This window comes from Dinoponera quadriceps, unplaced genomic scaffold (assembly GCF_001313825.1).
Source record: "Dinoponera quadriceps isolate SergipeBrazil2010 unplaced genomic scaffold, ASM131382v1 scaffold1831, whole genome shotgun sequence".
In the NCBI taxonomy this organism is placed as follows: Eukaryota; Metazoa; Arthropoda; class Insecta; order Hymenoptera; family Formicidae; genus Dinoponera; species Dinoponera quadriceps.
The window spans coordinates 466,906-485,981 of record NW_014556430.1 but is presented as its reverse complement, the minus strand read 5'-3'; positions in this window follow the sequence as shown (position 1 = coordinate 485,981).

Here is a 19,076-nt window from a genome sequence, read left to right as displayed (position 1 = left end):
GTTGTCGCGACGTTGAACCGGTGTTGTGACACGGGAAGAGCGTTGTTGGGCAGCTCTGGCGTTAACTTTACAGCGGAATGCACGACTGAAATTACAGGTGGAGCCGCAGCTTCCGTTCGGAAAAGTGGCCTCTTATTCTTGTTTGCGAACGGTTCGAGCGACGAGTCGTGTAAACGAAAAGACGCCGTTAGTCGCGAAATGTCGAAGTTTCCCTGGCGAAAACCGCCACGCAACCGTTAATTAATCACGCGGACAATGACTGAGTCGATATAGGAATATTCCCGGATTTTCCAATATACAGCAATAGATTCTGATTACAATACCCGAAATTGCCCCAAAATAGGTTATGCTATTATGATACTATTTAGAAATCCTAATCTTATCCCAAATATTGGATGGAATATGTTTTCCGCGATGTTGATTAGCTATGCGCTGTGGCTTACGGCTTCGTGCGATCATCAACATAGAACGACAATTTGATCGAATATTAGATTAGGAGATTAATAAACGGGGTTATGTTTTTCATGTAATTACACGAAGAAAAATAATTTTGTCGTTGTATTTAGTTGGCATAACCAAATTAACGAATTATTCGCAGTTGGAGCAAAAACAGTTTTGTTGTTAGAATAAAAAAAATTCTGCTGAGTGGAAAACTTGTTCTAACCTAGGATACGTTTATTTACTGTTACAGCAAAATAGCGTTTTCCTACATTTATTAATTTGTTTTTACAACAAAATAATTTATAGATTCAGTAAAATAATTCAGCGAATAGCAATTAATACTTTTAACAAATTGTTCAGTAAGTAGCTGACAGATTGACAATATAACACTACCGATTGTCATCTCTCGATGCTATGAATGACTATGGCCGTGTCCCTAACATTCACTGAAAATCTGTAGTTCATGTTATACGAGAGATTTTCAGCACCAGCGGTGAATATTGGAATGCAGCCTTTATCATACATGATTCATCTATTGTCGACTACCGTTAGCGCACGTGATAACAATATTGATCTTTTTGAAGGTGCCGGTTGTTTTGGTATTCACGCGCATGTTGCGTATTTTTCCGTGACCGAGCCATTGTGCCCTTTTGAACCGACGAATGACGTATTGCGGTACAAAGAGCATAATGTGTCGGCGCGTTTGTTCTCATTTCCGTTATCTCTAATGAAATATTTAATCGAACACGCTCATCGTTATAGCATTCATCAATTTGTTTTTGTTTTTGGGTCGGATTGTAGTCGCGAGTGAATGTGCGGAGCAGCCAGGATGCTAGACCAGGAAGCCGAAGACGCTGGACCGCGGGCAGCGATTACATCGGATTCGCAGGTGTGTGCCAAATCATTTATTATGCGCGACGTTTGACGAACTTACTGAGAATAAAGAGATACTCGAGTCGAAATTTAGCTTATTTGTAGTACATTAATGATTCCATGAATAATTATAATTTTATATATAAATCTTTATTATTCGTCACATGCTTCTTTTATACGAGGGATATATTCATCTAAATAGCTAGTTAACAAACTATGAATGTGAGTCGGTAATTAATTAAGCGCTTGCAAATTATATTTTTTTCACTTACAACTATGTATGTCAGTTTTAGAATCCAGTGTAAGTCTCACAATTGATTATTTGCGCGTCTAACAGAGAAATGATAAAAGAAGAAAATTTTCTCTTTTATATTCCCATTGATTTCATTATTTGTTTGTATTAATTATTGAGTATTTATTTATACAAGTACATATCTGCAAGTAAGAAAATCACATAATTATTATATTGTTTATTAAAATTCGGAAGAAATATCAAATTAGCTGGTAGAATATCGAACTAGAATCGAATATATTGACTGGATAATTTTTGAGTAAGCGCTTTCCCAAGACTCAACGTGAAATAAATAAACAGTATGTAATCGTTCGCAGCATCTAGGCAGTACAATAGCTTGTACGTTAGCGTTACATTTCGAGATTCTCCATTGATCCTTCAAGTTCAACGAAATTTGCAGGGTTAATGTAGAACTAAAATTTCGACTCGGGTATCTTCGAGCAGCTCGATCACTCGCAGTCTCACGATCCGGATCGAGCCTTCACTCCTAATGGGTGACGATGCGTGGAATATGATACACGTTAGACAGCATAATGTCGCGTTATTATTGCACCCTTTGTGCGTACTCCCCCGCGTGCCATATAGCGATCAGCCCAACTTATTTTCCCACCGAAACACCCCGCTTGAAATCGAAACTGCCGAGGACGAACGCGCAGCGCGGTCACCGCGTAATTTCCGCCGGTCGCACCGTGAGTAATTCGGTGTGAAAGTGTACAAACGTGCGATACGGCACGCTTTCGTCTAGTCGCAGGTTCCTCGATGAATTTCGACCCTGTTACTCTTACGAACGAGGATCATCGCATAATTTTAGAACGTTGTACGTTGAGTCTCCCCCCCTTGAGTCTCAAATCTAATTCGGAGATAAAAATTAAACCGTAGTTAAACTTAACCGATGCCGCATGAGAAAGGCAGGTACTATGTAGAAATATATTAATCGTTACACAGGTACTATGTAGAAATATATTAATCGTTACACAGGTACTATGTAGAAATATATTAATCGTTACACAGAGCAATATTGCTGTTCGTTATATGTTCCACATTCTCCCGAGGTACATTATTTGTTAGCTGATCGTTCCGCGTTTTTATTTCGACTCGGGTGTTCGAATTCGGCCGGATCTTGAAGAAGCTGCTCGACAATCCGAACTTCGGCGATAATCGTGACACGTACATGCAGCAAAGCGTTCAAAGCTCGAGTGACTCAACAGCTTCCGCCTGTTCGTCGACTCCACGCCTCGCGTAATGGAGCGCCAGATGATACCGGGCGTCGTGTGGAGGACTACCGCGTGTTTGTTAAGAGATTCGCTACGGCGGGCTTCCCGTGGCGAAACGCTAAGTGCATCCCTCTATTATGCAAGCCTCGTCTTCCAGCGAACTCGCATCGCAAGCAAGTGAGCGAGCGAACGAGCGTGCTCGGCTACGATCGCGTCTCGGTAATGAAAACGCGAAGTGCATCGGCTAAGGGGACGCAATGAAATTGATTTATGCTCATCGCGACGAAAGGCAGAATCGGATAACGTATTAAAAAACACGAAACTTAGCGACCAATCCGTCCGATAATTCGTTGGGTATGACATCTCGAAATTATCGTACGAAACCTTGATAGCACATGCTGAGGTTAGTAAATACCCGTGCAGTTCGAATGTCGCGCTATCCGATAAACACCTGCGAGGAAAATGAATGCGTTTTCACCGGGACACTCGGTATAGTCTGCGGTAATCGGTGCTAAGTTTAAGACAGTCGACGAGGTGCCACCGAGAGCAATCTTCGCGCGTCAAAGGGCTGTCCGACCGTCTCGAACGATCGCGGCCGGCCTTCGTGACATCATTGACGTCCGAGACGGACGGGCCTTTAGTAGAAATTCCGAGAAGGCGACGGCAGAAGAGGGTAGCACCGTATCGAGGACTCGCATCTGCCACGTCACCCACCCGGCCACTCTCCGCCTCCTTCTCCTCTTTTTCCGGATGCGCTTCTTCTCTTCTCTTCCCCAGCCTCCTCTCCCCCTCCCACATCGCTTCTCGGGATCTCCCTCGTGAAGATCCCTCCCCGTCTTAATCTACCTGGCCATCTACATCCACGTTATCTTGCATCGCGGCCCACGACGGAGCGACTACTAATTCGAGGATTTACTGAAAGTAAGACCTTAAACGCGCAGATAGAACCCTGTCGAAATTAGGTAACGATCGGATCAGCGCCGTTCGGTGTAAAGTGCGGACTAGACGGATCCCCGCCGATCCTCTCCCCGATAGAGTCGTCATAATGATGCTGATTGTTACTGTTGTGTGTCGGAGCAGTAGGCTAGGCAAATGACACGCAGGATAGATGCATCGGTAAATGCTTGAATAAAAATATACCGGTAGATAATTGCCGTTAAATAATTAGTCATCTCTTCACGAGACGAAAATGTAATTTTTGTCTCCTTTGACGATCTGTCATACTTAAAATGTTTTAATGTTATTAGGTTTGCACAATGCGCTAAAAAATGAACTTGGGATCCACGCGACAATGAACAATCAAATGCGTATTGGTTGAAGGAGACAGAATTTCTAGTTGTAAGAATACAATTTGGTTTATGAGAACTAAACATTTGGTTTTTTTCAACCAAAACACGTTTGGTTGTCCATTGTCGAATATATTTATTAGATATATTTTCGAATAGACGATTTACTTCATCATATTTGATATGCAATGTCTATATGTAAAAAACAGCTAGATTACAAAACCGATTTTACATTTTAACGAATAACTAACCAGTAAAGAATTAACAACGAACTAGAAAATTTAATTCAGCTATACTAGCTAGTAGCTACTACTTTTTTACTCAGGCCGGCTAGATATATGCCACTTAGGAACATACAGTCTGAATTTACAGAAACGCAGCTATAGCGAACATTCATTTTTTTACTAAAAGACTGTGTCACACACACGTTTCTGACTCTGCACGGTGCAAAAACCAAAAATTAGGATCTTCGCGAAAATCCTCTGTCTATCTTGCGATGGTGTAGATTCGGTTTGAATTATTTCTCCCGCGAAATTAATATGATCGGACAAACAACCCGACAGCGTCTTCGACGCTCTCCGCTTACGACATTTACGCGTGCCAGATACCTCCCCCGACGAATTTGCAGAAGGCGTCGCGACGTCGGTGTTCTTATTGGCGGCGACCGCAGCGCGAGTCCCGGCTAACACATTTTAATGGTTACGGCGTCACCGGGGCGTCTGTGGGACCGTTCGCTCCCTCGAAAGTAACCGGTCCGGTTCGATTATCGTCCGGTTAGATTCGATTAAGCCGCTGCAAACACGCCGCCGATGCCCTAGCCGTAACGGATAATAAATTCGATTTCGGCGTCTCGCAAAAGCGCAACGAGCCACGACGTAAAACCGTCACGTCGCCGAATCACCGAGTGTAGCCCGGCGCTAACGTAACGTTCGGGGGGGACTTCGTTCGAAACGGCGGATAAGGGGATAGAAAATTCGGAACGACGTCCTGTGGGGTCGCTCGTAGGAATAATATTTTTGTTTTTCTTTCGCGCTATGGCTGTGCGACCCCCGCCTCCTGCACCCCCTCCCCCGTCGAGAGAGCATCTCGCGCAAGGTGCAGCATCCCGCCTCGCTCGGGGAATCGCGCGAATTTTCGCGACGAGAGCAACCTCTCGTTCTCGCTCCCGCGAATATCGTCTATCACACACACACGCGCGCGCACGTGTAATATTAATACGTCCCGATCAATTTGCAATGAATATTTCAGCATTATTCGCGACTGAAATCAACTCGGTTGCGTATGCGAAAGAACTTGGTTAAGTGGAATGATTGGAATATGTCGCTGAGTAGTTGAGTGAGAGAATTTTGCATTTATATAGAGCTAAGAAATATATCAAGAAGCGTTAGAAGGCGTTTTCTGCGAGAGAAATAGAGGAGGAAGTACCGAAAGGTGGATGAGGGAGGAATTTTAGTGGAAATGAGGCGAAGTTTAGGAGAAGCACGAGCTATAAAATTAACCCGCGGGAAAAAAGTAGTGCATGCAGGTTAAGCAAATTAGTTAATAAAAATATAAAGAGCGACGGAGAGTAGAAGAGGAAGCTTGTAGTAATAAGAAAGATAAATAAGGACAAGAAAAGGGAGTAAAAAGATAACGTTTAAAATAAAAAAGGTAGATATAGATAGAATAGAAAAATGATAAGGGAAGAATTGAAAGAAAGTATGAGGAAGGAAGTGAGAGAAATAAGGAAGGGAAGGATGCTTATAGAGAATGTAGAGAAAATACGGAAAAAGGAGAGAGATTGGGAAATCAGAGTTAGAAAATTAGAGGAAAAAGTAGTAGAATTAGAAGCTGGTATCAAGGATAGAAAAGAGGCGATAGAGAAAATAATGAAAGGGTTACGTATTTAGAACGAGCAGGCAGCGGCTTTCGCGAAATTCTGAAGGAACGCGAATCGGGAAGTGAGCGTGTCTCGTACGTTCCTTCTCGGCCGAACATCTCGACCCACTTCCTTTCGTCCAGGTCGTCATCTCGCGCTTTGTTAATCCCTCGCTCTCATCGCGCGAGATTCGCGCGACATCAAAAGTCCCTCCGTATGACCGAAAGTGGCCCGCCGGTTGGCCCGCGATCGGGCGCAAAGTGCAACGTGTCCTCGTGTCAATTGAAATCGAAGCTATCGCATAGGGACGAAAAGGCGAGCGGCTGAGGGGAGGTTGCCGGCGACGACGGGGACACCTGCTAGTGTAACAGCGCGCACTCATAGGGCATGAACGGTATGCACGCCTGGAGGATCGTGATTAAAGCTACACCACCCCGTGGGGTCCGATCTCGAGGTCGACATTTGGTGTCATTGTCGTGAGACGACTAGCGCGAGGGGGTGCAACGAGAAAGTCCGCGAGGCCCCCCGCCCTAATGCTGATTTAATCAGCATCACGACAATCTTCTCTCTCTTTTTCTCTCTCTCTCTCTCTCTCGCACACACACTCTCTCTTTCTATTTCTCCGTTTTTACTCTTCTCTTTTTTACTTCCTTTCTCTTTCTCTCTTTACGACCGATATTCTTCTCAAATGCTCGCCAGGCGATGTCGCCTACACCCTACGCGTACAAGAGCGGAAAATGCAGTCGAATGAATTCAATCTTGCCAGCCGTCGGCCTAATTCGTTATGACAATTTCTGTTTATTGGGGATCACTTGCCGTTATCGGAGCAGATACAATCGACGAGCGAATACGCGTTTATCTCTGAGATGATAATAAAGTTGTGCCTTTAAAAAATGAAAATATAGTATTACTCGATTACTCGTCATTACGTGATCAGAAATGAAAATCCTCACGTGGATGTTCATTTACCGGAACGACATCTGTGAGATATCGCGATCTTCATACTTTCCATTCTTTTTTTTACAATTTTTATTTATTACGCGATTTTAGCTTTATTTTAAAGATCGCTCTTAACAAACGGATGGTTTTTTAAAAACCTTTTCGTGCAAAAGACAATAGTTAAGTCGCGCTCAGTAACGCGTCTCAGAGAGCGGCGTCTCGCCAGATTGGAAAGGTCCGAGTCAGCGTTCCCCCACCTTATAATTCTTGCGCCTACATACGTAATGTAATAATCGGCGTGTATACCGGCCATATGGGCCAGAACTGATGCGCCCTCGTGCATACAAGTATCGGGCCGTACTCCCGACAGAGATAGATTCCCCGTGTGCCCTCGCATCCCCACCGTCGATGATTACGCACCAAAGCGGGGGATGACCGTTGTCAGCGAAAGTACCTTAGATTACGTTAGATCAAAGCCTTCTTTGCGGTCCGCCTCCCTACAGAAAAAAAGTGCTAAAATGAAGGAAACATAATCACCTGTTTTCCAGCCTCTTAAATCAAGTTATATTTTTATCAATTAAATTGCATTTTAATAGCTTGTAGTAAATACTTGAACGCAGCAATACCTTGATTTGTAAATGAATTATTGAAATACTAGTGTAAGATGGTTCTGAATTTACGATAATATTTACTATGTAATAAAGGGAATATCATGTTGTATATAGTCGATTATATTTTTACTTCTAGTAAATATTTGCCAAGAAATATTGGAGTAACCATTTTACTTGAATCAAGTAAATATTACTTGAACAGTAGCACGTTTCTTTTATGCTCGAGTCTGATACCGGTTTCACGATGATACTTTGATCGTTTTTTACTTTCGTCTCATAATTAACAAGCATCCTTATCTTCTGTTATCGCCATTGTCTTCGTTATCAGATCAAGGTCCGTTTGAAACTGTGCGAGCGGAGAATCCGCGATCGATTCATCGATCGAACGTAACACATCGATGTTATCCGCGTCCTAGAGAAACCAACGGCATCGCGACTCTCGACTGATCGCCGTTCCGCTCATTTCGAATCCTATTGCACGTGACCGAAGGATCACGCTGCATCCCGCGCAGCCACATCCAATCGCGTGTCCACAAAGAGCGCGCGCGTTGAACTCTCCGGCCGAAATCTCCGACGAAATCGCGGGACGACGCTCCGCTCCGTTAATCCGCCGAGCGGATAACGCGAGTCTAGCGCGAGGAAAAGTAACGGAGCGTCTACGACCTACCGGCCGAAAACCTTGAGGGAGAGAAGACCTCGCTCGTCCCCTTTTCCCGCACGCTTGCTACCCTCCCGTATGTATTCGCGAGACGACACAGATATGCTTTTAGCGTGAAGCGGTGGGGCAGGGTGGTGAAGGGTAAGCAGGGTAGAGCAGAACGAGGCAGGGTGCTGCGAGCACACGCATCGTCCGTCCGCTCGCGCACACGTGCCGCGCGACACGGTGTTAAGACGACACGCGTGCGAGAGACGCTGCTGCCGCGACGTTGTCACGAGAGGAGACGAGACGACGACGATGTCGGGGTCGTCACAGACACGTGGGAGAACGGGCCGAGGAAAGCCACCCTCCTTACCCTTAGGGATGCTCGCGATACCTCCTACATTATGTTCTATAGTGTGGGAACATTGCACAGTGCGGTGCAGCGGAGCGACTCGAGCCCTTCTTCCGCGATGTCGACCGGTAATGTCGATACTTGGTGACCTCGATACCGGCACTTTGATTACACTCGACGCCGGTCTACCCTGAGATACGTAATATGGTTTTCCAACATACTGTATATACGAACGATTCTTCATGCTGTGGACATGCACGCGGCGAGAAATCGGGGACAGTTTGCTTAAGATTCGCGTGGATTCTCGACTTGCTCCTTTATCTTCGAAGCTGCTCATACAAATACAGTCAGTAGAAGAAAGATTGCAACAGTCTTTTTTTTACCATTTTTTTTTAAATTTCGCAACGCATCCGTATCTGATAGAAAAATTTGTTTTTTTGCCTTTCCTCTTCTCAACTTCCGAGAAGCTAGTCTTTCGACCTATTAAATTATTTTTTTTACTGAAAACATAATACATCTCGTTAATCTAACTTGATTTATATCTATGATCAATTGTCTTTCTTCCACTTTCTTTTCTTCAAAATCTCTTGAACATGCGACCTGTCGATTTCCGGCGATGACTGTTGTACATTTTTTTACATTTCCAACACCACGCCTTTTTCTTTCAAAGTTCAACTCGCCATATCGCACACACGATAAAACGGCAACGATACATGCGAGATATTTCGATCGGAGAAATACGCTCATTTCAACGGAATTAAGATAGTTAATTCGTAAAGAGCCGGATTTTCAGTGCAGATATTAAGGAGGCCTTAAGTTTATTATTTATTGAAAAAAGCTATTTCCCTGCAACTTTATTTAACTATCTAAGTAGTAAATGTTAATTCAAAATTAAGACAAATATTATATATAATATTACAAACACACTTTATTATTTATTTATTTTTCTTATTAATGCTTTATTTATACGTCAGTTGAGCTAATAGAGATGTACATACAATGGAAAGGGGCATATAAATATTTTAATATGTATATATATGCACACAAAAAGTACTAGATTCAAGTAAATAATAATTCTAATATTCCATAGCAAATTTTTACTTGGATCAAATAATATTTACTTGATCCAAGTAAAAATTTGTTAAGCAATATTTGTGTAATTCTCTGTTAGAATCTAGCAGTTTTTTTGTGTACACATATCGCGGGTATTACTGTAGACTGTAAATTTCCTATGGCTGCATTTTTAAAACAAAATGATCGGTAAAATTCGGAAATTTGTATACAATATCACTATATATTAGTCCTTAATATTGCAGTAGTTTTCCCTTAAAATCCTAGATTGATTTAGAAAAAATTAGAAATAGAAATGAAAATTAGTAGAAAAATATATAAAAAGTGTCGCTTTTGCGAAAATCTCAACTTCCGAATGGTCGACTAACTTTACAAACGTGTGGATAGTATTTCCCTCGAAATACGCGGGTAAAATTGAAAAGGGCTAAGAAAATCATTCGACGGGATAACTACCCTGAGTCCGATGTGCGTGATACTCGTGAAGAAGACTCAGGGCGGCGCGCAGCGGTCGCCGCTCGTATATCAATCGGATGTTCCCAATCATAAATATTGACCGCGGTTCTCGTAACCGCGAGAGCACACACAACCGCGATACGGTTATGTGCCCACGGCGCCGTGGATTCACCCTTGGATTTCGGTCATAAATATTGATCACGAAGCGCACGGTATGCTCCTTGTAGCGCGGCGAGCGCGTGAGCGTGCTCATCGTGGCCGATGGCCTCGGTCAATGACGTCCCGTGGGAGGCAAACCGTTGTATGTTTGCCGTCAATGATTGTGGTTAATTACAACACTGCCCGTCTGTTTGTATGTCAACCCCATATACATACACGTTAACGATCTCCCGTGGGAGCGCCGGCTCGACATCCTGGAGTCAGCAGGAAGACGCGCTCCTGCTCGCGTTACCCATCCCCGCGTCACGTTTCCGCGATATCATCCTAATTTAATTATTCCTCATTTGCGTGGAATTACGCGCGCGTACGTGCGCGACATGAGGTGGATTTATTGTTATTAATTAAAGCCTGCTTTCCTCACGCTCGTTTCATCGCACGTTGAACGTCTCGGCGAATCAGCCGCTTCAGTGCCTTTCGTTTTGTAATTAATCTGCCTGCAAGAGTGAGAAATCGCCGAGTGAGAAACGAACGCGCGTTACCCCGCGAAATGAAATTATCGTGCATCTTAAAGTTGTATCGGACTGGCTGTTGGAAATGAACTTCTGACAGGCGAGAAACTTCGTTTAAAAAACGATAAACGCAGCTCCACTCGGACTCCTTGTATCTCATATAACATTTGGAGTTTTCCCGCCGAAAATTTACTCATATCAGATTAAAAGTCGTAATTTGATGGATTAATTAATTTCAGTTTTGGCTCGCTTTATTCCGACTGTTCAACTCTGAGAAAATTCGCGCATGTTTGCGTACCTGCCGATTAGCTGTAATTTGTATCTTAGACGGAAGTCTCACAAAGTTAAACGTTAGAAATTATGCAGGCCGATCGTTCGTGCTGCTCAACAAGTAATAATTTTCTATTATCGCTGCTATCACACCGTAGCAATCACGTGCACGCGCGTAGATCTGAATTTTTCTATTTCCTCCGGTTGATAAGTACAGTTCGAGCGTTCCCGAAGGGGTGGCGCCCCGAGGGCAACCGCGCGAAAAGTCTTGACGGAAAATGCGGTGGTCATCCTCGGAGCAATCGAATCGTGGGGCCGGCCGGTCCCGGGACGGTCGTAGTAAACTTGTAAAACAATAAAAGCTTCCGGTGATCCGTCGCTACGGTGCGCCGAACCGCTACATCGAGTTACCCGAGTCAAAGTTTTCACCGGATGCCGCTGCAAACAGACGGACGCGCGCGTGGTAAGACGTGAGGATTTCGCGATACCTACGTCGCTAAAAATTTCTCTTTCTCTCGTCACGATTGTCCTGAATTCGACGAACGCGAATTTACGAAATCCCGCGATTTCTCTCATCGATAAGAGCTCGGTTCTCCACTCTCGCAGATATTTCGCCGCGCATTAGCGATAATTAATTATTCACTTAACATTGTTTCTCATAGATTATCGTTAATTGCCAAGTTATTTTTAGTCGTCGCGCAGTCAGCAATGACAGCAGCGAGTCGATGTAATTCTAAGCATCGTCGATCTAATGCCACGATCAGCGAACCACGAAATCCGCTGCGAAATGTCTTCAGCTGCGTCGAATTTAAGATATTTCAGAAACGCTCGTGTTGAAAATATTCGCGCAAGATAAACCGAGCTGTGCCCGTCTTTTATAACAAAATATATAGAGATTAAAATTACTAAAAATCCATAATCAAGAGAAATCTGTGCAATTACCGTAAATGAATTTCCGAAAATTACTCACACTATATTAAGATGTTTCTCGATAATAGTATTTAAAACAGCTTCAAATGCGATTCAAACAATCTTGTGACGTATCTTCTCATAGAAAATCTGACGAATCTCAAATATCTTCTCTGTAAAGTCTACCTCATACATACAGAAGTCTGCTAGAGAAATTGCAATGTATGTCAACGAAGGTGAGGAAGAAAAAAAAGAGAGAGAGAAAGGAAGAACCGTCGACGTCACGGCCCTCGTTCTGCGACCTCACCCCGTCCAGGAAGTATTTCTTCCGAGTCGGTGGGCCGCGACGGAAATGAAAATTTCACATCTGAATTTTTTCGCATTCGTCCCTCCCTTCGGTTGCTAACGGGGTGCCGGTGGTACCGAATCAGAAATCCGGGACAATGACAACGCCACCCTGTGTCACCCTGCATTAATTTCTGATGACGGAACGCTCGCTTTCTCCGTTCGCCCTCTCTCTATCGAGGCTGTCAACCAACCTCCTTCGGAAAGGGCGATCTTCCTTCGAGCGCGTCGTTTCTTCATTGTTGCTCTCCCGCTGAAAATGATGTTGCAAAAATCGTGTGTGTGACATATTCAAAATAAAAAAAATATATTCAACTCTTTATACAAATATCGCAACGAGCGATTGCGTAAATTTCAGCAAAAAGTAATCGGGAGAAACGTAAATAACAGGCAATTTTTTGCTTTTAATACTTTATCGAGATTGATAACGCTCGTGCATCGTGCTGACACCGATGTATTTCATTATAGTATTATTTTTCACGTGTTTTCCGTTTTTATAATCATTGTAAACGTTTCCACGTGCGTCATCGATTCGACGATAAATTTCGCTCTTAAACGCAGCCAATTAACATCGCGAATTTACGCGTTACTGTCTGCCGCGCGGGATCTTAAGATTTTACAGAATTATCCTACACTTTTCTCCCCATTTCCCGCTCGACAGCCGGGGAGTGCTGCTCCTCCTCACCCTTCGCAGCTTTTTCCTTTCGCACATTCCTCGATTCTCCCTCCAGCTTTCGTCCCCATTATAGTCCTTCGAGTACATATCCGGTGACCCGATTTAAAGCCCAAAGAAGGGCGATTTCCTCCGTGTGATCGGAAACGTGGGGGACACCAATCGAGTGCTGGACGACCGAGGCAGACAGTCGTCGTCGAACCGAACTCTCCTCGACTTCCTCGTCCGTAGAACGAGACCCCTCATGCGCGTTAATTCCGCCGAGCGCCGTCATAATTGCAGGTATTCGTGTTCATTTCGTCACAATAAACTCGAAATCAATCGCAACTCCAAGGATTTTCCGATGTTACGATCTCTTCATATTTTTCCATTATTTTGCGATATACATAATTAATTGAAAGAACAATTTATTCTGAAGTTCTTTCGATCGTTTACGATTATTTCAAAATTATTTAGCAGTGCATGATCAGTCACAAAAAGGTTGCAGTATTTTTTCCGACAAGTTTCGTAACGCATTTCGTTCCAATAGGAAAATGTATCTCGTGAGAATTGCTATAAAGCAAATTCTCCTATTGGACACGGGATGCGTTTCAAAGCGAATATATAAAAAAAAATTATACTCGTATATGAAAAAATTATATATAAAAAACTATATATATAGGATGTTCCAAAATTTCCACATGCGGAGTGTACAGGGAGATTCTTCGTACCAGAAAAAGTAGCTTTTTTTTTAGCGAAAATGCCGAGAAAGTTCATTATTTATAATGACTTTTCAATTTTCAACCTAACACATATTTGAAGTTAAACCTTAGATTAAAATTCAGTTCATGTAAAGTAAGGCCTACTTGAAATTGACCGAAGAAGATAATTTTGCTACCCATTTGTTCTCCGAAATTTAGTTCGCGAAAACCCTCATTTTTTGATAAAAGAAAAAGTTACTTCTTTTGGTATCAAAATTTCCCTGTACACTCTACATTCGGGAATGTTAGAACACCCTGTATGAAAAATATACATATAAGAAGACTGTAAAAAAAGTATGCAGAATTTTTGTGATTGACCATGCATAGTTAACCGAACAAACGGGAGCCCGAACTTTCGCGCGTGTTCTCAGCTCGTGAAACTTTCCAACAGATCTAGTTCGACTCCGTCAGCGGCATCCGAACGCCTCTGTCATCCGGTTCACGATGATACCCCTAAATAGCGACCCCCGTAGAGACAATCAATCAGCCGATCACTGGACCTTGACTGTGTCCACATTGCGCGTTGTGCATGCGCGGGCGCGCTTATGTACGTATGCGTGCATTTGTGCGTGCGTACGTGCGTGTGTCCCTACTGGCTGTCTTTCCTCATCACCGTTGCAATAACGTACGCGAAGCTTTCGTTGCGCACTCCTCTCCCTGTCTCCGTTCCTCCCTGTTGCGAGCCCGTTCCATTTACACCACGCGCTGGTCTCTCCGTCCATTCGTGTTTAATACGCCACATCGGCGAGTAGACACCATAAGGGGCGCGAGAAGCTATGAAATAAAATAACGTGTAGCGTTTGTGCGAGCGAGCGAGCGTGAACGGGCTCGTTGCATCTGTGTGTCATCGCAGGCGAATCGCGAGAATGATAGATTTAACTACACCGACGACCCCCAGCACCGAATACGCGAACTTCCGACCGCCAGGTCGGCGAATTTGAATACTCGCGTACTGTTCCACGGGGTGTTTGGCGCAACGCCAATCGCGATTCCGCGTTTGACAGACGCGAACAGACGCGCGACACGCTTTACGGGCGTGTTTAAACGCGATTATGCTAAATCGCAAACGGAATATTCGGCGTGTCGTGCCAATTTGGCGAATTAGATCCAAGTGGAAAGAGTTCATCGTCGTTGGAATTATTTGGATTCTCGCGTAATGCAAGAAACGCAGTGCTCCTGAGAGCAGGATTCGCGAAATGAACAAAACTCACGCGCATTAAGAACTTGTGAAAATTCGTCGGATCTTTTTATCGGCTCAGAAAATTTATCATTTTACAGGAAATGCAGTCACACACAATTATTTTACTTCATATTCGTTACGACAGCTAAATAAAATGTAGTTGCACTGAGAGAAAATTATAGTTATTTTCGGCGCTAAATATTTTTTATTGTAGCAGCATGTAAGGTTATTTTCACTGGCATTATAATAATTCACTGATTAGAAAAATGGTTCTCCTGATTATTTTTGTGGTAAAAATGTATGTTTGGCGTCGAAAATTTCCTATCAGTGTGGCATAAAATATTGACTGGATTAGCGAATTATTTCTAATTACAGCAGGAACAGTTTTGTTGTCAAGACAGAAAAATTTTGTCGAGTGAATTTGTCCTTAGGACCCGTTAATTTGCTGTTAGAACAAAATAGTGTTTTCCCACATTTACTAATTTATTCTTATAGTACAATAATTTGTAGTTCAGCAAAATATATTCAACGAATGACAATTAACACTTTTAACAAATCACTTTGCTGTCCACATAGTAATTGACGGAATTTGCCGCGACATCAAATTATTTCTCCGTGTACTGTTTCGCATTATTGTTAATAATTACCATTTTTACTATTCTTAATAAAGTAAAAGAAATACGGTAAACTTTTGCAAGCTCAATACACAAGATTTTAATTCACGAAAGCAGTACAAGACTCGAGGTGAACTCGTGTAAATGCGAATCATTATTGCTGAATGTCATGACGAGCGACAAAATTACGCATTTTATGGCTCGCCTTTGAAAATGTCACGTGACATTGTCTCGCGACTCCGGGCGCGACGATATCAATATTAAACCGCGAGCCGTCAGCACGCAAGGTCGACGCACCGCCGTTTACCTCCGCTTGATCGGGACGCGCGCGTGACGCCCCCCAAAAAAGAAAAACATAAAGAAGAGAGAGACGGGACAGAAGGGCAAGGGCGTGTTTGGTGTTTCCGATTCTATGGACGCTTGACCCATTGTCTCTGGGGTTTAATTTTTCGCCCCCGCGCCACCCTCCCGCGGTGCCTCCTCGGCGCGTCTTTCTCGTCGCGCTCGGTTCCTCCCACGTCATTCGTAGTCGACCTGCCGACGTATTCAGACACACGATGCACGCGACAATGCTGCCCGTCCTCGTAGTGGGACGAGGAGCCGATGTACAATGCGACAGCAATCAGCAGCCGCGCCCCTGCCAGCGGGCGCTTCGTTTCTCTCGCGTCTCCTCGCAATTATTTTCCTCTCCTTTCCTTTCTGTGCTTGTCTTTTCTCTCCTCTCTCTCTCTCGTTCTCTTTCTTTTATTCCAAGTCCATGGCGCATTTTCGATGTTGGCTGTGTCCCTCTTATGAGAAATTTTCATTCGAGGAAAGGACGGGAGTTCGAACTCACCCGCGAACGCAACCCCGAGGAGGATGCGGCCTTCGGGAACCGAATATCGCTTTTAGGGTACCGCCGTGGCGGCGGCAACGGCGGGGTGTGTTTGCTCGAAGCGATGGATGGATGGATGGGTGGGTGGATGGGCGCTTTGCTTACGCGCGGGGAAGGTTACGACGCACTGCGTAAACAACGATCGGGTTTCGTGCCCGCTCTCTTCTTCCTGGTCCTCCTCCCGCGCCTATCCCGTCGTTCTTGGAGGGCAAAGGGTGCTCTGCGAGCAGTTAGGGAAACCGATCCGATTTTTCGGAAGAAACAAAAGGCGGAAGCGAAGCGCGAGAGCCCAGGGAATGTTACACCGAGGGGGAAAGAGTTGTTTATCTAGCCGAAAATTACTGTCATTTTCTCGGCGTTAAATATATCCCTCGTTAAAGTTAAGGATAAAAAGGCGTTCTTAGATTAACAAATCGAAATTAAATTTGAAACAGGCCTAGGATGGTCGAATGTTAAGTATAAGCGTGTGAATGACTTAGATAACATTCTCTTTATACGCGTATAATAACTAAAAAAATTTGATTCACAGTAAAAATTTCGATCCAGAAAGAGGTTCGAAACGTCTGTATTTGCCGAATTTTAGTCGTACTATGCGCGTAGAGATATCATTCAAATTATTTTCGCGCTTGTATCTAGCGTTCGGTTCTCATATGCCTGACTTAAATTTAATTTCGACATCTTGTGTTTTTCAAACAAAAAAGCAATAGCAGCATTATGCATTTCGAGCAATTGCAACAAAAATATTAAATTCGTAATATTTAGAATATCAGAATTTATTTTTTAAAAATATGTACTGAACAGAAAAGCATGAATTTAAAGCCACTAGGTTTATTCAATGAATAAGAAGTATTTACATAATTCTAGTAAATGCTCTTTCAAATTTAGAACCATTTTACACTAACATTCAGTAATTCATTTATAAATTAAAGTATTACTACGTTCAAGTAAATATTTCCTCTGCAAGCTATTAAAATATATTTAAATGGATAAATATTTTACTTAATTTAACTGGCTTAAAAAAAAACAGATAATCACGTTTACTTCATTCTATTTTTTTGTGTAGCATCACTTGCTACAAAAATGTGTTTCCAAGTATAATTATTTATTTTATTTCACTATGTGCGATTATATAATTATAGTCATAAGTGTGAAGCATTTTTTTCTCAACGTGCAACTCGATGAAAAACTACACCTGTGAATCGTAACTCGTGCAGTAGTTCCGTTCGCCGGTGCGCACGGCTGTCGTCACAACATACTATACATCCCGATAATCAATAGATTGTACCATAGCTAACGATGAAAATCGATAAAAGACGCAATCTCAGGCGATCGTCGCGACGATATATGCAATGCTCCATTCTGGTGTCGCAATTCGCACTAACTCACCGGACATTCGCGCAATTCGCCCAACCGTCTCGCAAGACAATTTATGGATTGACACGTGCAAAAAGGCTGGCCGGACGCGTCGGTACCGCGAGAGAGTGGTAACCAACCACCGAGCACGGTTCCCCGTCAGGAAGTGCCCGAACATTATCGAAGTTTCGACGTTCGGTCTAACCAAATTCGGGACGTCGAGAACGAGGGCAATTTAGTTACCTGGCGCGTTGACTGGCGCAGCCAGCCGACCTATTCCAGGTCGTGTGTCGATCGATGTTCATCCACGTAAAAGGGTGGGTGGCGGCGGGTCGAGGGAGCGGATGGTTAAAGGACGGTGGCGGTGGCGGCGGCGGCGGAGCGCTCGGGGGTTGTAATAAGCGTAATGGACATAGCGCCCCCGCACACACGCATGCCCTCGCGACGCGTTCGCGCGGCAAAGGGTTGCTTCCTCCTGTAATCGTGAGAACGCTCCTCCGCCGCGCACCTATCCCTTGTCATTACCCTTTTCACGAAAAAATCACGCCTATTTCCGCGGTATTGTTTTTTCTTTCCCCTTTTTTTTTTTTTTTTATATTTTCTTCCCCAAGGGATCAGGACTCGAAGTAGACTTTGTCTTTATCAGCTCTTTCGGGGGTCTCCCAATATTGCCGCAAAAATCAGTCCTTACCTCTTATCCCCGAACCTTTCGTGATCAGCTGGAGGAATATATTTGTTTCCTCGTGCTCTCCTCATCCGAGTTTTCTTTTCCGTTTGCGTTTCGCTCGTTAGAACATTACATTTTCAAACGGATTTCAAGAGATAAAATAAAAGTGACGTACATATTTCTAAAGGGAAGTCAGAATAAACGCGGACGGCCGCGATATCCTGCGATTACAGTTAGTCAGGCCGACGTCAGCGAAAGTGCATAGCACTCGGTGCGTGGAGAAAATTTCGGAACGACGTTTCCGTCGCCGATTATATACAGCCGTTACAGTCGAGCCGTGAGAAGTCGATTTACGGACGCGACGAAATGCACCGAGCACGCCGGCGAAATGCGATGTGCGCCTCCATTCCCGTGCACGTGGCCGCTGCTCGCGTGCGTACATGGCACGCACGTAAACGTCGTGTCGTAGTGCCGCTGCACGCCGGGCGTAGGTGTGCAGTGTAAAAGCAGCCCACGCGTGATATATTATGCAGTCTCGCTAAGTGGAGCCTGGAGATGCACAACAGGCAGAAAGAGAAAGAGATAGAGGGAGGGGAGGGGAGAGAAAGAGGATAACATGAGAAACGAGCGGGACGACGTCACACGTTGAACGAATGCATGCGAAAGAGAGAGGAAGAGAGAGAGAGAGAGAAAGAGAGAAAGAAAGGAAGGAAAGAGGGAGGGGAGGAAAAGAGAGAGAGAGAGAGAGAGAGA